Source organism: Xyrauchen texanus, chromosome 4, assembly GCF_025860055.1.
Source record: "Xyrauchen texanus isolate HMW12.3.18 chromosome 4, RBS_HiC_50CHRs, whole genome shotgun sequence".
Taxonomy (NCBI): domain Eukaryota; kingdom Metazoa; phylum Chordata; class Actinopteri; order Cypriniformes; family Catostomidae; genus Xyrauchen; species Xyrauchen texanus.
In genome coordinates this window covers 18,124,769-18,145,578 of record NC_068279.1, presented here as the reverse complement: position 1 = coordinate 18,145,578, position 20,810 = coordinate 18,124,769, and positions in this window count along the sequence as shown.

Sequence of the window (20,810 nt, the reverse complement as noted above, 5' to 3'; positions counted from 1 at the left end):
CCATTAGAAAATACCAGTACATTTTGCTCTGGTTATTTCCTTGAATGAGAAGTTGTAACTTAAGTTACGTTTTGATGCTATGTTTGAACAGAGTCATAAGAACATTTTGAGCATCGCCTTGAGGTCAGGACGTGCTGACGTAAGTCAGTCCAAAGTTTTCAAAACATTATGAATTTATGAAATTATTCAAGTTAATTTGTACTAACGACATCTATCACTTTGGTTATAAAAGTCAGAACGTGCTGCATGTGTGAATACCAGTAAATGCAATCCAAAAATGTCACTGCAATTTACCAGGTCGCATGTGTGAAAGGCTCAGGGTTCATGGTTATTTGTATTTTTATTTTTTTTACTTCAGTGCAAGTAAACAAAGATAAAACCTAAATGTTGTGTGTGGCTCACCCAGACACACATTCTGTTAACATTAATGACAGTTTGCTAGAAATTTGTGATATCATGATGTGTACCATGCTTCACGTATTTAGACAATAGAGAGCCAAATATTTTGACATCTAGTTCCTTTTATCTAGAGAATCGTCATAGGCTTTTAGAGGCCTTCATTTATAATATGGTTTACAGAAACACACACTTATGCATTTGTTTTTATAGGATGAATGTTTCGATGAACCTATCATAAGAATATGGCTAAACAAATGTCAACTGAGACTGCATTTCAGCTATGCTAAGTTAAACAACCTGACATTGCCTACATGAGTTTGAATATGAAGGATTTGGAACTAAAAAAGCAAAACAGTTAGGAAAAGTGAGTTCATGCTTATCTGAAAGAACAACGTGAAGCCCTCAACAGCCCCTTTGCTAATACATTTTTCAGACAGCACCTTTCCAGAAAATTTCTTGGCTGGCGGGCTGGCCGGAGGAGTTTACAGAGTCTCTCAAGCTGAAGAAATTAATGCCTTTTCTGTTTGTATAGCCTCTGGTATAGAGGAAAAACGACTTGATCAAGCTAATATCACACTGAGAAGTGCCTGTATGAATGCTAATTGAATGACTGTGAGTGGAAAAGTAACTCAACAGTAGGCCTCTTAACATAACATTTAAACTAACAAAGCAAAACCATGGTAGTTGTATAGGCTGGCCATTGGACCTTATGTAAAGTGGTTTCCTTGGCCACAATGGAGATCATTATCAGTAAAATGCGCATGCAGGTATACGAAAGATCTAATCTTATGCCAACCATAGCACCTAAACACAGCAACTTTTCCTGATTTAAAGGAGAATAGATAGCTAAATGCAAGAATGTGATGATGCATAATAGGAGATCTTTGTCTTCTCTCTAAAAGTTCCACACCCCTGTGTGAAACATTCCTAATTAAGTTACTCAACCAATCGCATCAGAACTAATTAAACGATCATCATCGGACAGAGAAAAAAAAAAGAGTAGTGTTCCAAAGAGTAGCTATGTGTTATGTTTAAATGGTTTGCCAGCAAATATGAGAATATGCATGCCATTTTATTAAATCACGTCTTGTTCGACTTTGATATAATTAAAGACTAAGAGCTGATTTAAATTACATTGTCCTGACACCTCCTGGGGAATTCACATGTCTATAGACATTTTACACCAACCTGTGAGTGCTTGCCTGCATGTGTTGCAAAGCCTATGACTAACATTTACAGATAACTTGAACTTTTAGGTTGTGATTTGGAAACAGAAAAGAGAGACATAGGGAAATTGCCTTTCTCTTTCTTATCCTCCTGATGATTTACATAACACGTGTCAAGTTATAACACATGCTCACACTCCATAATCACTCAGAGGGAGAGCATATAGTGCTTTGCTAAAGAAAGACTATTACTGCCTGAATTCACATGCTTTCAGATTCTTGGCCTGAATGGCAAGGTTTACTGCTCGCCTCTAAAGACTCAGCTGGACGCATAAACTGGTTGCTTAATTCGTGTCTTTGTTAAGGCTTGTCAAGACACTAAAAAGGAGTTGAAGCAGAGTGTAATCCTTGTGCCTTTTGGGGGTTTGCTGCTCTGTAAATCTTTAATGTTACAGTTGTAACTAGACCCGAATTACAAATTAATTATAGCCAACTCTGTCTCTGTCACCTTGATTGCCAAGGTGGGTCATTGCAAACATTCTGTTTATAAACAAAAAAGTACTAAATATGGGACTAAATGAGGAAAAGTGAAATGTATGGTGAAAAGTAAATCATGACAGTAACACGTCCATGCTCATATAACTCTAGTTAGAATGTCAAGCCAAATATTTGAATCTTGTGAAGAAGGCTCACCCACCTCAAGCCAGTTTTGGTGGTGTAGGTTAAGTTAGCAAGAGACAATATTTCAAATATAAATATTTAATTGGGCATAACAATTAAACATTTTTATTTACTTTTGGAACACCATCACATCTCAGGGGCTTTTGGGATAGAGGAACAATATATCCAAAAGCCAAAAAGTAAAATATAGACCTTCAACATGGCTCAGATATTCATAACTTTCTCTCCAGTCACAGCAAGGGATGGCAGATTTATTTGGACCAAGGAGGATGAGGAAAAAGTGAAGAGCAAAACAAACAAGCTGCAGCTCAAAACCAAGGAAAGCATTTCAAAGGAGGTAGTCATATCAAAAAGGATTTGCGTTCCAGTGAAGAACACAGCAAGCAGTCTTTAGTAAATCCATGTCAGAACATCTTAATAAATGCGCAGAATGAGTTTGCCGTTAGTGTTTGGGAGGGGATGCTGGAACTCAGCGACATTTTGACATCCATCTGTTTATAATTACAGGAACTTCATGCCACCAAAGCACACACATTTTCCTCCACTATATTTGACCGCTAAAACATGTTTTCATCTGTAAATCATATTCAACTGGTTTATTATTTTATTTCCTTCTAGAGTATAAGTGCTTCAATATTCCTGAGATATTTGTTTTAATAATTTTTTTAATGGGGCTAAATGTAAAAAATAAATAAAATAAAAAGTATTTATTTTTCCACTATGAAAATGTGTGGTTATAAAAAGTATAAACCTGATATATTACATTTACTTACAGTGCTGTCAGGTTTAAATATATGTAAATAACAGTTGTGATCTATAAATTAAACATTACAATTATAAGACTTACAAATAAATGACACAATAGCTTTTCACCGATTGCTTTGGGAACTCTTGCACAAAGTATGAATAAAGTAGAAGGAATTAGGTCAGCTGAGGCATGACATTCACCAGACATAGGAACATGTGTTGCGGTGGCTCTGTGACTTCATGCATGGGCAGAGACATTTGTCTGGCTCTGGTGCTTTAGGGCTCTCATCTTTCTTTTGCATGCTACTCAATATGATGCTAAGCAGGGCTCTCGGTACACACTGTTTAATATCAGTGCATATAAACCCTCATATAAACAAGGTTTCACAGCTATGCTAGCTTAAACAAGTGTCAGACAAATTGACTGTCATCTCAATGCATTTATTTGTGAATCACTGATCGCAGTAGACTATTAGCACTTGTACATGTACATATACATTTCTACAAATCTTCCACTTGAACCACTGGTAACTGAAAGAGTTCAGTGGATTTATTATTTAAACAGGTCAGATGTGTGATGATAAATTTGTTCTTGTAGATTATCTCATGCGTTCACCAGCAAATGGCACAAAAATTAATATAAATAAACAGATCAACTCTATGTGCCATAATGGGTTTGCTTACATGAAATGCTTTTAGGAAGTTGACATGTCCTGCAGTATGACATGCTAAACATGTTAAAAAGCATTTAGCATAATACGATTATTTATAATTTGTCACGAACACCGGTGAAGGCACCTCCCCCTTCAGTCACCGGAGATCGGATTCACCAGAGTATTGACCGTAAAGACTGCATTTCCCATAAGCCCACATACCTAGGTCTGATTATGCTACAGCTGTTCCTTGTTGTCTCTTCCCTATTTAAATCATGTCTGTTTACTCCTTCATTGCGAAGTCTTGTTTTGCTCCGGCTACAATTCCAAGCGTTTATCCTGTTTCCAGTTCTGTCTATCGTGTATCAACCCAGCTTTGTCTCAGTACCTCGTTTGTTTGCCGCCTGCCCTGTATTAGTATTGTCTGTTCTAGTTTATCGATTGTTTGCTGCCTGCCCTGATCTTCTGCCTGCCATTACTCTGATTCTGCCTGCCTCTACATACCTGTTTGCCTGTGCTTGACCATTGCCTGTACGACTACTGAGTGTTTATCATTAAACTGCTGATGGATCCGAACCTGCCTGAGTCTTCGTTACATAATTAATATGCATGCAGCTTTTAGGACATCATATTAAAGGAATGCTCCAGGTTCAATACAAGTTAACCTCAATCGACAATCGATTTTTGACTCGTCTCTTAAAAAAATAAATAAAAATAAATCAAGATTTATTTGCTTTTTTCAAGAAAAGAATTGACGAGACAATATAACATTTTGTGGTTGTCAATATTATGCCACAAATTCTGTTGATTGAGCTTAACTTGTTTTGAACTCGGAATATTCTTTTAATTGAGAAACTTCATGGAATGATAATTTTTTTTGTATTAGTTTGTGAAACTGCAGGGGCATTTAAAATTAAAATGACTTAAAAAGGGGGATTAAAATGGTGAAAAAGAAATAATGACCAGTTACTGGACCTAAGATACAGTATCAACTTTTTCTCATACATTAATGTAAAGTTTAACCTAAAATATTGATTAAAATGGGTCAATGGACAGGTAATGCATCATATACTCATATGGAAATGATAGTTGTCCAGTCATTTCAACAGAATGTGACAAGTACTGTTGAAAAAAAGAGCTTTAAGTCATCAGCACTGTGAGCAACACTTCACTGCTGACCATTTATAAACAATATGGGAATCTGTCCAACTTTTTGCATTACTTTTTTCACACAACAGCCTTAATGTGGTCTCATCACAAACCCATTGCACTTTAATGAGGAAGTCATGGTGTGTTGCATTTAGTTATTCCAACCACAGAATAATCAGTCCTTCCAGAATCTCCACATTTTAGCCACAAGTCTATCCCATGTTTACTGCATTCTGGCATATGTGCAATAGTTTTACAACACATTTCATCTATAGGAGTGCAAAATAAAAGCACATAATGTGCAAAAAAAAGTATTTAAAGAAAGAACCCAAGTTAAAAGATAAATAAGGACAGAACCTCACCCTCTAGTAATTGTAAAAATGTTGATTTCTGACAACTCTCTGTAGTACGTGTAGATGACTGTTTGACTTGCATGTATGGTAAATCAGAGTGGACATATGATTAATGGTAGATCGATGTGCTGGCAAGAGTGAAGTAAAGGCCAGGAAAGGGAGGTCACCTGCCTTATGGCTAACTTCCTGAAGGAAAAAAAATACAGGATTCAGTTCTTACTTAAGGAGACACACTGGATGTGAAAGGAAATGGGAGGGTTTCCCAGCCCGCATGCTTCATGGGAGAGCTACCTCTGCCAGTGCACAGCAGGTCTTCCTGCCATCTCAACTGATTGTCAAAATAAAGGGAGTTTCAGCAGCCAATGGACAAGGTAAGTGAGGTGAGGTTCTAATCTGAACTCTCTGTTCCATTGAATGGCATATAATCATGGCCTCTAAATCTATATATGTCAGCATAAATTCTGCATACACATTAATACTTTAATGGGAGTTTAAAATGTTTGGATATATAAATATTTGGCAGCGATATCATGTATTTCTTTTGTCCCTGAAAGCTTATTCCTGGGCGAACATTGCAAGGCACTGGAAAAGCAATTAAATCAAACATGGGTGAGTGACTACAGAACAAATGCCTCATCAGCACTTCTCAACATAGCATGATAAATCTTGTTGGCTTTTTAGGAGAAGGGGCATGGCCAAAACTGGTCGAAGGAAAACCCAAACAAAGAGAAGGGCATTTTGTGGCGAGGATTGTCAGGTATGGAGAGATAGACAAGAGGTCAGTTACACGCTGCCTCTGCGTGAGGAACCTCATCAAATTTGGGGTCAGACATAGAGTTTGACCTTTGACCTCACAGTTCACATCTCCCCATAAGTTCCTTTTGCCGCAACCCTCCTGCCATCCATGGCCAAAGACAATGTAACAATTTGTCCTTTCACTCACTCTAGCCCAGAGCCTTTCAGGGGGTGTATATGGTTTCTTTCTCCCTTCCTATTTATTTATTTAATAATTTATCTTGAATGCCAAATGTGGGGGTTGTCTGGACCCTGGAAAAATGGTCTCTTTGTCTAAGCTGGCTTCACATCTCCTCCTCCACTACTCACCAGCTCTCTATATTCAATCCTTCACATTCACACATCATACCTAAGGGTCTTTAAGAGGGCTACACAGCTCTAGCCCTGGGCCATTTCCAGGTGGATTTCCATTTTCCGAAATTCATCAATAAGGATTTAATTTTCCTTAAATCCTAACCTGTGACAGAATAGTGAGGAGGCATTGTCTGGATTTCAAAACTTATTTTGTACAAGGGCTGAAACGATTAGTCGACGTATGTCGACAACGTTGTCAATAAAAAATTGTAGATAACATTTTTCGTTGCTGAATAGTCATTTGATCTCATTTAACGTAATATGAGATGACATTAAACTCTTATGATGATATGCGAGAGCAGCACTGTAGTTCACGCCTGACTGAGGAGAGGAAGAATTACACAGCTCACAGTCCAGATGCATTCAAAACTTTCCAAACTGCTTCAGGTGTTGTAGATCGCAAAGTATGAGGTAATTATAATGCAAAAATACAAAATAAGTAAATACAGAAGCACTCTCATTGTGGAATAAGCAGAGCCAGAGCTCTTTAAAGGAAACACCCCAGTATTACGTCTTATATTACAATTATATTTAATGCATTATAACTTTAATAAAGTTCAAATAATATGAAATCAGGTTATGTAAATAACTACAAACTCCGAAACTGGCATTTCCCTGTGCAGTCAGCACCTCTTCTATGAATTGCGCTAATGTCCCGATCTAGGGGTGAGAGACTGAAACCTCACACGAGTGATGCACACTCTGTCACGGGGACACTCATCCCTTGAGTGCAAGAGCTTGCTGCAGCTAGATTATAACATGATGGCTCACAACTTACTGAATCATAATATATGTCACTGTGCATTTCCTATTGTGAAGAATATTGGCAATACACAGCTTTATTATTAAGTTATGGATGGATTAAACTGAACAGAAAGTTATACACTGCAACAAAATAAATGTTTTGATATATTTTTGTTTTGGCTTGTTTTCCAATATAAATATCTAAAACCCCTTTAAAAAACATCTTGGTTACTGTCGTAACCTCTGTTCCCTGATGGAGGGAATGAGACTTTAGTAGATGAAGTGACACTATGGGTTGATCTTGAGAACCCAAAACACCTTCAGATCTTTGAGAAAAGGCCAATGAAAATTGCCCATGAGGATGCCACACTCTCATGGAGTGTGCTCGAACCCGCAAAGGGCAGGCACTGACTGGACCTGGTAAGCCAATGCTATGGCATCCACGATCCAAGGTAAGCCTCTGTTTGGAGACAGCGTTCCCTTTCCGCTGTCCACCAAAGCAGACAAAGAGCTGCTCAGAGTATCTAAAGCTCTGCGTGCAATCCACATAGATGCGCAAAGCATGCACCGGACACAGCAACGATAAGGCTGGGTGTGCCTCCTCTGGGGGCAGCACTTGTAGGCTCACCACTTGATCCCTAAAAGGGGTCATGGGAACCTTGGGGATGTAGCCCGTTTGGGATCTCAGGATCACATGAGAATCCTCCGGACCGAACTCTAGGCACTCTTCGCTGACAGAGAAAGCTTGCAGGTCTCCAACTCTCTTGATGGAAGTGAGTGCGGTCAAGAGGGCAGTCTTCATGAGGGAAAGAGGTGTGGTGTAGGAGGGTTCAGCCTCCTGGTGACTCTTAGGAACCTGATGACCAGGTCGTGCTTACCGAGGGACTTACCTTGAACCACATCGTGGTGTGCTGCTGTGGCAGCTTTGTAGACTTTGAGAGTGGAGGGGGACAGCTGCCCATTCAACTTCTCTTGCAGGAAGGCAAGCACTGACCCGACTGCGCAGCTATGGCTACACGCCACTTCACGGAGTAGAGCTGCCTTGTAGAAGGGGCTCTGGCCTGAATGATCATGTTAACAATAGCGGGTGGTAGACCAGTTAGGTCCGTTACTTCCCATCCAGGCAGCAGAAATGGAGATTCCAGAGGTCTGGGCATGGGTGCTATAGGGTGCCCCTTCCCTGAGAAAGAAGGTCCTTCCTCAGGGGAACTTTCCAGGGAGGAGCTGTCGTGAGGAGTGTGAGGTCTGAGAAACAGGTCTGAGTGGGCCAGTACGGAGCTACGAGGGTGACCTGCTCCTCATCCTCCCTGACCTTGCACAGAACCTGTGCAAGTAAGCTCACTGGGGGGAACGCCAGTGACATGAGACAGGAGCGTAAACTGCATTGGCCAGGAGGCGTGATTGACTTATCCACTTGGGGAATCATGGCATAACCCTCGGCCTTCCCAGCATCCAGGGTAGTGGGGGCAGATGAGCTGAATGATCGGGTACGGGCAGCAAAAGGTGTCCTCCACGGCGGTGTCAGCTCGTCATGCACCTCCGGGAAAAATGTAACTTTGAGGGGGGGTGTGCAGGCCCAAAAAACAGTCATCCAGCTGCGAGTGATCAGAGGTGGGCGGAGGGTTCCACTCAAGCCTGACACTCGCGGTGGCCTGGGAAAGAATGGCAGTGAGTTCAGTATCTGCCTCAGACTGATGTGTTACACCTGAAGGCAGCAATTTGGTCGAGTCTTCAGCATCCGACACCGCTAGGACGATGCAGTGATCGACATCTCATCCGGGTCTCGGGCCCCAGGAGAGACAATAGGCTGGCACTGAGGTGAGCTGCTTGTCTCATCCCAGAGATGGACAGCAAAGCAGGGTGGTAACAACCACCTCCAGGAACTGCACAGAGACGGAATGACATCTTTAAAGACGTCTCTTTAAAATGACGTTCAATGTCACTGTGCACACACTTTTAGAGAAAATAAACTCTTTCAGATGCACCCAGGGTTGTAGTCTGCAGCAGAGTGGAGAGAGACCATTGGAAAGCACCATAGATCCAACAGCAACACTCTGAGAGGGAAGTTGATTGAGTGAGCAGACAACTTCAGTTTTCTGTAGTGCGACTGCCCAGCTCCAAAGAAGTTTTTGTATTTATGCATTTGGCAGACACTTTTATCCAAAGTGACTTACAGTGCACTTATTTCAGGGACAATCCCCCTGGAGCAACGTGCCTTGCTCAAGAACACAATGGTGGTGGCTGTGGGGATCGAACCTGCAACCTTCTGATTAATAGTTATGTGCTTTAGCCCACTACGCCACCACCACTCCACTTTTATATCCTGTATGTCAGTAGGAGTGGCATGCAAATTCAACTTATCAATTTTTATTGGCCTATCTCAAAGATCTGAAGGTGTTTTGGGCTCTCAAGATCGACCCCTAGAGTCACTTCATCGACACAACTTCAAGTGAGTGACAGAAGGAGGACTACAGAAGAAAAAAATCTGAGAATGTTGAATATATTATTAAAATACAAATATTTTTAAATATCTATAAATCTTTTAAAAAATGATGCATTCACCTGAGAAGCAGCATTTTAGATATTTAGATTTGCTTTTAGATAACAGATATTGAATGTAAGTATATTTTGTCTTTACTGCACTCGCAGGAGTATTACCAAGTGAAAAAAATGCATTTATATACAAAATACACTTATATTTTAGATACATTCTCTTAATGCAAGTCTGAATATCTAAATACGAATATATTGCTTATCAAGTAAATGTATGTTTTAATGATTTTAAATGGTAAGACAAAGACAAAAACATTTGATAACAATAGGATTTTTTGCAGTGAATTTCTTTACTGAATTAAACTCAAATAAAATAATTGTATTCCTTTAATTCAATGAATGTCATTTAGAGGTATTTTTTAAAAATGACTTTGTCCTCTTTATTTTTAGTTAGCATGTTTAACGCAACCTTTTAAATCGGGGCACACGCTGAATAATCAGTAAAGAGCTAATGATAAATCAGTGCAATAATCTCAGAATAGTTGAATAAGTGTTCTAATAATTTTTAGATTTGTAATTATCAAAATAATCGTTAGATGCAGCCCTATATTGTACCCTGTTTTTATGTGTTATTTCTTTATTTATTTATGAGTAATTTATATTTTTATTGAAGTTTCCCACCTTGAAATCAAAATGTCCTGCATGCTTCGTTTAAAAAAGTACACACAACATTCACAAACTTAGCCAAATCTATTGACCTTCAAAGAGAGTTGGCTTGCTTGTAAGTTCTGTCTGAAAAGGTACTGGACTTAATTTCCAAACTGATTTTAATAGCCACACATTTTCAAATAGAATACACACCATATCTCAATTGATGCTACATAAAGGATTTTAAAGAGCCATATTTATTCAATATTGCATTGCAAGAAAAATGTACTTGTTAGGGAGTTAATATGAAAGTAGAAAATGTTGTGCTGTTTTCTTTTCTTTTGTTTTCTTTACTTACCAATATTTGTTTTCTCAAGTAAAATAATTGGAAGACAATGAAAAACAAACAGGATTGTTTGTATGCTAAAGAACAGCTTGACATGCTCTTAATTTCAACAAAATATTTATCAAGACATTTGCGTTGGTAATAAATGGCAGGATAATAATGCTTACATGCACAGTATGAGTCATAGAAAGGAGAAATCAGCAGTTCTTTCTTTCTTTCTTTCTTTCTTTCTTTCTTTCTCTTATTCATCCCAATCTGTTGTGCAAAGGAGAGCAGTGTGAAAGTAGATTTATAGTAAAAAAACAAAAAGGACTTAAATATTGATCGGTTTCTCACCTGCACCTATCATATTGCTTCTGAAGACACAGATTTAACCTCTGGAGTTAAATTGATTACTTTGATGCTGTCTTTATGTGCTTTTTGGAGCTTCTAATTTTGGTCACTATTCACTTGCATTGAATGGACAAACAGAGCTGATATTTTTCAAAAAATCTTTGTTTCCTTTAAGCGGTTTTGAAGAGTTGACAATGTTACTCTAATATAGTTGTCAACTTATTCCTAGGTACTTACAGAACTTATAAATCAACATAAATAACAACAGAGGGCAGGTATTTTTAGACAAAGCCTGTGCAGATATTTCCCTACATAGTCTTATGCCAATAAAAAAAAAAGAAAGAAAAAAGAAAAAGAAATATTTTTTACAGACTGACCCTTCTGTAGGGGTCTAGATGATGAGCTAGCAGAGACATTTTATGTCCTTGTTTGGAGAAGAAGTGGCTTTAAAGGAATATTAAGGCATTCCAGAGAAATATCTGGTTCAGATATTGTTACTACTGAGATACAGTGATAAACGCACCCTGAGACACAATGCCTCTTTGCTAGAGATTTCCATTATTTAAAACAGCTTATTCAAAATGAAATGAATATGATTATACTGAGCATATCTACAACCATAATGCCTTTAGTAATTAAATATAGAGCAGATAAAATGTGTTTTGAATTTGAACTGTTTAGTATTTATTGGTTTTGGCAGACAAAAACACTCCTTATTGAGCAGGCCATTTATTTTCAACACCTTCAGCCTTATTTCTTATGAAGTACAACATTTTAAGAAGAACAAATAATCAAAGGGAGATAATGGTTTTGATTTCATTTACTATTTATGGGAGAAAGGCCAATGTTTTGTTGTCTAAAGGACAAAATGCTACAATGCTAGCTTTTCATCTAAATCGTCTAAAGCACTCTATGATATCAATTCCTATAAATTGTATGAAACACGAAGGTAACAGAACACATCCTAAATTTAATTGCTGGAAACAGTCACCACTACTTTCTCTCAGAAATCCAGCTGTTGCTATCCCTATTTTCCCTGCATTACATTTTAAAAACACATTGGAGCTGTGATGATTTTATAATTTTATAATTTACAGCGTTGGTCTTAGTTTGTAGTTTTATAAACAATCAAGGGAAGGTATACTACTGGGCAAAGTGGTTAACACTCACACAAATATGCACAAAGAGTGATAGAGTATAAAGAAACTGTCAGATTTCACAGTAACTTGTTGATTAACAGCTTTTATAGAAATTTGTGCAACATGAAGTCATTCAACTCTGGTTCAAACATGCAACTTAAATTAAATTAATTTGTTGGAAACGACAGGACATAACCCTGCAGAGCCAATGAATTTCATCTGCAATGTGCAACCCATATTATTATTGCAAGTATAATTAGCAATATGCTTTACCACGATTTGAGAAACATTATTACACAAAAATTTTGATACAGTACCTATATTTTTTAAAGATTATAGAAGGTTAAAAGGACAGGGTTTTATATAAATTACTTTTGGTAGAGGAAAGGTTTAGACCACAAGTTCATTGTCACAGTTTTAGAATAGAATAACACAGACTTAATTAGAATAACACAGACTTAATGTTAGCCTAAAGATGTGATTGCCGTAAATGGAGAGAAAGGAGGTGGTGGGTTGAACTGGTATGTAATGACTAAAAAGGAATCAAATGGAACGAAATGATAAAAGAGACTCTAAGCAGGATATTAAACAGCTAATAAACCTTAAGAGACAAGCTTTGCTTCACTTTAATGCTTCCCAGCTTCTCGAGACAACATTGTGGCAAAAGTACAATTAACGTATATAGGGCACATTTTCTAGTAACCATCCATATGTTGCAATCTCATTCACAAAAACAAGGCCTCATTAGTTACAAGTCAATGTTTGAGACTAGTACAAGATATGTCAATCACATGTTTGCCAAAAACATTTTTTGCAAGTATAGTGCGGTTGCAAGACAGTTGCGAAATTATGATTTATTGAGTGTTATTTCTGTTACCATTGGACAATATGCTTGCCACGTTAACGCATGAGTGATCTAATGTCAGAAGATGCGGCATAATACAATTTATCAAAAACACAAATTTGGAAGCAAGGATGAAAACATGAAACAGAATTTTGGTTTATACTCTGGTAAATACAAATGAAAATGTTTTCCAGTTGTGCATTTATATTTATTAGTCTCACAGTTATAAATTTCATTTTAAAAGGAACCAGCTGGCATTTCTACATGGCCATGAGGCAGCAGCCAAAAACAAGGGGTGCCCTATCAGTACTTTTCACATCTAGAAACAATCAGATGGATAGTTCATAATTTGACTCTGTACGGGTTATTCAATGGTGGAAAAATGCTGGAGAGGATTGTACATGTCTGTGCTTCATGTACAAGTGGATGAGATAGATTGACCTGTGGAGAAGATCTGCGCTCTTTCCAGAACACCTATCTCGTTTCGCAATGAATCAAACATAACAAATGAGTCTTTCTTGGGCCCAGAGCATAATGTCGTGAGACTCACAACAACATGTTCAAGGTGTTCATATAGATAACTGTCTCTTTAAAGAGTTATCAATATAATATTACTCCCTAGATATCTGTGGTGTTGCTCTCAGTGCCGATGGCTTAAAAGTGCTTTGTTTCAACAATAATGCTTGTCACATTCTGTTAAATTGACTGGACAACTGCCATGTCCATATGGGTATTTGATGCATTACCTGTCCATTGACCCATTTTAATCAATATTTACTAAGATACCAAAAATAAATATGTGATGTTCTGTAGGCCTACACTTCTGTTACATTAAATGTTAGACACTGCTCAGCTTTCTGCTTCCTGTAAAGATAACTTTTTCTGTTATTTCACATTTCAAGTTCATGGTAGAAATAAAGCTTGCAAAGACCCAGTTTTTGTCATAAACCAATTTTTTCTTTCTTTTTCAGCTATTCGTCTGTGTTCAGCTATGCTAGGCCTTCCTGACGTTTGGCATATCACATATTTACTGTTGGGCTTGAGCCAGGAATTGTTAAAGAGAGTTCTGTGCTTTCTTTGTGCCCCAAATTCTCCACATCTGTCACCAATCGTAATTTTTTTTTTATGTAAAAAAAAAAATGTTTTGCCCATAAATCTACCATACACATCCCTGTGTTTCTGTGATGTAACAGTTAGGTGTTACTCATATACTATTCAATATAAATTAAAGCACAAATATATTGTTATATTCTTTTTTGACTCACATCTATTGTTTTCCACCATTATTAAATCTGAAGAGTGACATTTCTGCACCACTAGAGCCTTTGATTGTTTTCAAACATTTTTCCGAATATGCCCCCCATCTGCAGTTGATCAAACAAGCAGATAGCCCTGCCCCAAACTCACACCATTGGTTGAGTCAGTGCTGTTGTGCCAGTCCGGACAGGTCGCTCAAAACAAACACCTTCAGCCTTTTGTGTCACAGAGACACAGTGTATCATGTTTTCGAGAATATTTACCTATTAATATTACTATTTTAACACACCAAAAGTTACTCTACAGCTTCACTGCTTACACTCTAAAAAGGGGGTAATGTGCAATTGTTACCATAAATATCTATTTCTGCTTGATCTAACCTTTAAAAATGACTTTCACTGGTGTAACCTAATGTATTAAGGTTGGTTTAGTAACGTTAAATAACATTTAGGAATTAAATTGAACCAGAAAATTGTATTCGTTCCCAAATGAAGCACATTTTTAGTTTACCTGACAAAACATTTTCTTTAAACAATTATGGTTTTATCTTTAAGACTAGTTAAATACACAGCATCATAGGAATGGTTCTACATCAGCATTTGCAAGGCACATACTGCCGTCTGTAGCACAAATACGGTACTGCAACAGTAGAGCTTTCATATGCCCACGTAAAATCAATACACTTTGCATTATTTAGCACCCCGAATAGGCTGTATAAAAATAATTAATGAATTGCTTTTGAGATCAGCGAGGTTTTTACTACTTTTTTTTTCACTAGTTCATAGAATTAGCCGAGGATAGACAGCATTAATGATCCTCCTTTTTTTAAGGAATATTTACAATACCGGGACTGATGTTATGCGTTTCATATGCTTTCCATAATGAAAAATAATATTTTATTTTATGTGTGGCTTTATGTTACACTGAACGGGGAGCAGCCCCTCGGAAACATGGTTTACAGAACACACGCACACGCACGCACGCACACACACACACACACACACACACACACACACACACACACACACACAATAATACTTGGCTCTCACGTTAAGGACCGTAATTCACTACAAATGAACTTCTGCAGAATGCATTTCAATTACATGGCTTGTAGTATATTTTATACCCTTTATACAATCCAATTCTAAAAACACATGAGCCATTTTACAGACTGACATATGTAATTTAATTGATATTGAAAGGGGGTATATCAAGACAACAGTGCTATAGTTGTGTTAAACTCCAGAGGGGACTGTGGTGGAAAAGGTTGGTGAAATGCTGAATACTTTGACTTGTCTCCTTGTGTTTTCCATTGGCACATCACTGGATTGCTGACAAGCAGAACTTTCTATTGAAACAAAATGAAAATAAAATTTACATCGCTTTTGCAGTTCATTCATTGGTTTGAGGAAAGTTATGCAGTCTGGATTCTGGTATATGCTGGCAGAATTAATTTAGTTTGATCCATATCCAAATTGAAACTCTTACCATGACTAAAACACATCGTTCCACTTTAAGTATCAAATATTTTAGCCAATAAATCTAAATAACTCTGCACAATTGCAAGTTAGGAAATACATTTCTACAATGTTGTATTTCTGCTAAAAAGATAATAACAATATAAATTAAAATGTTGGATCACAAAAAACATATACGTATGTGGTCAAAAACACTTCTGATAACTTTGTTCTATGGACTCAAAGGGAGGCAGCGTAAATTATGTTTAGGGCAGAGGTTGCTCTATTGCTTTCTAGCAGGGACTGCAGAAAACTTAATGTCAGGGGTACAGAGCAGTGTTCTGAGGCCACTGCTCGTTTCCTACACCAGTCAGAAAACAACATTCACCAACATGCGTAAACACTCCTGGTAGATAGTATTTTATACATCTTGGTCACATGCCTTCAAAAGTGGTTCCGGCTCCTCAGAGGCCAAAAACACAGCTGTAGACGGTCTGGACCCAGGTGCCAAATCTGACCCTCTAACTAATGATGGAGATCCTTCCTCCTGGGAAAGCTCCTGGGTTCCCCATCTACGAACTTGTGCAGTATTGAAAACCATGACCTTCTGGGCCACTTTGGTGACACTAGGAGCAGCCTGTGGCATCCCTGAATGACCTTGTGAAGAATCAGCAGGATTAAGGGGGTCGGAAGCAAGGCATAGAGCAACAGGTCTGGGTAGGCATAAGATGGGCTGGGTTCCAAAATTGCTTTAGAGCTAACAGCACTGCTCATAGCTTCACAGTATTTATAATTCCAGATGCTTGCTGTGGATTCCAGTGCCAGACCCCCCAGCCTGTAATTGATGCGTCATTTTGAACTACCTCCCGGCGAGAGCAAATCATGCCCAGGCAATCCCTTCTCCTACTCCATGGCCTTAGTGTCAAGAGGCACCTCTCTGTAACCTTGATCAAATTGTTCCTGTGTGTGGAGAATGTTCACCCAGACCTGGAATGGGTGCAATGAATGAAGCCCCAGTGGTACTACAGCAGCCACTGCCACCAACACAGCCATGATTCTGTGGAACAACCTGAATAGGAGCCGGACATGTCTCTGAAATCATTGGAGGAGCAGCAGGATACGTTCCACCCACTGCAGCGATTTTGAACTGATACCTTTGAACTGATACCTATGAACTCTACAGACTGAATTGGAGTTAGCCAACTCTTGCTGGTATTTACCATGTAGCCCAGATGGGTAACATGGGAAAGTATGTGTTATACGCAACCACCTTTTTTAAAATAATGAAATACAACAAATAGAACACACTGAGCCACGCTGACCACTTTACTGGTTGGATGGCACCCTTTTCCATGAGCACCATTATTTTTTGTGCTAGAGCAAGTTAACTATTGGGGTCTGTGACTGTGGTCATCTTGACCACATTAAAAGCAGGGGGCTTTTAAGGTGTTCCTTAGAGGCGCCCGGAGGTTGCACCCTCCCTGGCCAAGACTGTTCCCCTCCTGGGATCTCTCAGTGGTCCTCTCGGGGCCTTCAGATACCCCCCTTCCACCAAGAGGGTTGGGGACCTGCATCTTTGGCTGAAAAGAACGCAAACCACAATCCTCCTGATCGCCCTCACTTCCATCAAGAGGGTTGGGGACCTGCAAGCATTATCTGTCAACAACACCTGCCTGGAGTTCGGTTCGGCAGACACTAATGTCGTCCTAAGACCACGACCGGGCTATGTGCCCCATTCCTACGACCCCCTTCAGGGACCAAGTAGTGAACCTGCAAGTAGTGAACCTGCAAGTGCTGCCCGGGAGGAGGCAGACCCAGCCCTTTCGTTGCTGTGTCAGGTGCATGCTTTGTGTATTTATGTGGACCGTATGCAGAGCTTTAGATGTTCTGAGCAGCTCTTTGTCTGCTTTGGTGTACAGCAGAAAGGGAACGTTGTCTCCAAACAGAGGCTTTCCAACTGGGTTATTGATGCCATAGCATTGGCCTATCACACCCAGGCCATGCCCACCCCCTTGCAGGTTCGAGCACACTCAACGAGAAGTGTGGCATCCTCGTGGGCACTGGACAATGGCACCTCCCTAGTAGACATATGCAGAGCAGTGGGCTGGGCAACACCCAATACCTTTACGAGATTTTACAATCTCAGGGTTGAGTCGGTCTCGTCCACATGTGGCCTGAATGTGATGTATTCCGCCACTCTTTACCTCCCCACAGCCTGGGCAGGTGAAACAATAGGAGTTGGAAAAGAATGCCTTCCCCGATGCGTGTGATAATGTTAAGATGGCCCCAGCCGCTTTGACTCTGAGAGAGAAACATAGACTGAGAAAAGGCGCGGCTGGCATGGCCTGCTCCCATGCTTGTCAAGTCGCCTTGTTCTCCCCCTTCGGGGTTCCAGGAACCTAAAAGTTTTATGATGGTTTTATGGGGTGTCGGTGAAGGGTACATGCAGTCTGACGCTGCCTGTCGCTTTGGCAAGCAACTGTCTGCCCGCACCTGAGATTTTATAGTAAAAAGGGGACAAAAATATAAATTTGTTTCACACCCACACCTATTATTTCACTTCTGAAGATAGCTTTAATTACTGGATTCATGGGCTACTTTCATGATGCTTTTATGTCCTTTTTGGGGCTTCAAAATTATTTGAAAAATACCCATTCAATTGCATTGTATGAACCTACAGAGCTGAGATATTCTTCTAAAAATCTTTGTTTGTGTTCTGAAAGAAAGTCATACACATCTGGGGTGGTATGAGGGTGCGTAACTGATGATACCATTTTCATTTTTGTGAGACTAATACCTTTAAATCAATGTGTCAAAAGGATAAACTTTTTGGGCTCACCTTTCGTCTATTTTACCGAAATGTGGCCACTTTTCCTTCAATGGAGAAACATTTTTTGAAACCGGGGAGAGGCATAATTTATATGCCAATGAATACAGGATTTATGTTGTTCCTCATGCATTTTAACATGTATGTATGTAAAGTGTTTAGGGCTGAAATCTGATGTATGACAGCTCTCTGTTCTCCTTTTAGTGTAAAATGTCATGCAGTTTGATTTCAAATTACATTCTCCTCATAATTGAAGATATTTTTTTAACTTTCAGTTTAGACAGTCAAATAAAAAGCTCCTTGAATTATATGAATTGCATTTTCAGTTCTGCAAAACAAATGTATATATACATAAAACAAAATATATTTTCCTGGGTGAAAACATATGTATTATGAACATGTATTGTTCCAAAATGAAAACAAGATTTAATGTTTGCATTTGATGAGGATTGAGTTCCAGAATGTTTTATTTGTTAACAAAACCTTGTATTGTGTTGCAAGCTACTTTATATTCTGCGCTGTTATTTCAAGTTGATTTATAAAGTCCTGATGTTTTATTTGTCTGTCATCGTCTGCTGGGTAAATATTCAACTGAATTTTTTTTTTAATCTTGGCTGGTAACATTTCCTAAGGATTGATTTCTTTATCAGTTGAAAGGTGCCAAGGTTTATTTATGTAATATTTTTTTAGAAAATCAGTCAACCAAGTAGTTTAGAAAGGCAATCCAAATCTTTGACAAGACAAGCTCCTGGTAAAGCATTAAACTATGCATGGTACAACTTCACATATTTGTGGTTAAGTCAAGTCAAATTAATCTTATCAAGCCTGTCTGGCATGTTGTGCAACATATGCAGCCTTGCCCTACAATGTGCCTAATGAGTATTGCGGACCACCGTTATATAACTGACTTTATGTACATCAAATAATCAAATATTCTTGTCATTGCATTTAGGCAGTTATAACTTAATAATTTTTTGTATAATTAACTCAATTCTACATCTGTCTGTTACTGTTTAATGAGGAGAAATCTAGCAACATTCAGCATGTTTCTAGCCTGCTAGCGAAGTGTTAAACATGAAAAGTGTACAACTCTATTCAGTATGTCTACTGCCTTACCCTCTGAATTAGCTCTATCCTCATTTGAACCTTCACCCCTGGGTGCAGAACATTCTAGATAAGATAATGACTGAATCTTAAATGCCCTAAATAAACCTGGGTGTTCTCTGTGTAACACAGCCAGAATGTTTATGCACCATTCCATTTAAAGTATGAGGGACAGTGCATTTCTATAAACTTCTTTCAAATTCACTCAGCAGAACACAGGAAACGTTGTCATTTTCAACGCCACCAAAGAATATGACAAGTTTCACTCCATGAATTTCTTTACCGGTCTAAAATTGCATTCTTACACACTCTTTGCTAGTTTAGACTTGGCTAAAGCCTATGTGCTTGTCTCCATTATCATTGTTTTCTAGCCACTTTTAATTTGTGGGCTCTGTGGCAGCGGGGGCGTGGTCAAGCTCCCGCCCGGGGGAGAAAGCGGTACGGGCGCTTGCACCTGAGCTAAATTATGTCTAACACCTGTCTCTAATTTCAGTGAGCATGGGGAGAGCGGCATAAAAAACGGCCACAGAACATCCAGAGAGAGAGAGAGAGTGACACGCGTCAGTCTAGCGTTGCGTGTTCAGAGAACCAGAAAAGTTAATAATACATTATTGAGAAGTTTATGTTTGATGTGAAGTATAAATTGTGAGCACTGGTGTGGCCATTAAAACTCACTTCAGAAGAGCATTATGTCTTCGTCTCCTCCTTGACATCTTACCTCGTTACACTGGTGCCGAAACTGAACCAGCCAAGTACGTCCCATGGAGCCCTCCCAGTTGGCTGAGATCCTCCAGTCCCTCACCGGCTTGCATCAGATGCACCAACAATCCCTGATTGAGCTGCGCCAAGACCAGGACCGACATTTTTTTGAAATCCTGCGGGCTCAATCAGAGGACCAGCACGCGATCCGGAGCCTCCTTGCCCCCCCCACACTTCTGAAATTAGAGACAGGTGTTAGACATAATTTAGCTCAGTGCAACCGCCCTTACCGCTTTCTCCCCCGGACGGGCGCTTGACCACACCTCCGCTGCCACACCCTCCTATTATCTTTGGGGTAAATTTGACCCCATTCAAGGTTTAACGTCTCTAAATACATGATTGACATAATTATTATTTAATTACTTTTCCTAAATGAATGGGGACAACTGGGTAAAAATAAAATTAACATGATGACATGTTTTCAATGTCCTGTACACATTTTATAGCATCAGTGTTCTTTGGTGTCAATTTGACCCCTGGCTGTTTTAGCTGAATAAAACATATAAGAAATATAAAATTGTACATACATTTGTTTTGGTTGTTGTGGATGAAATTGAGGTCA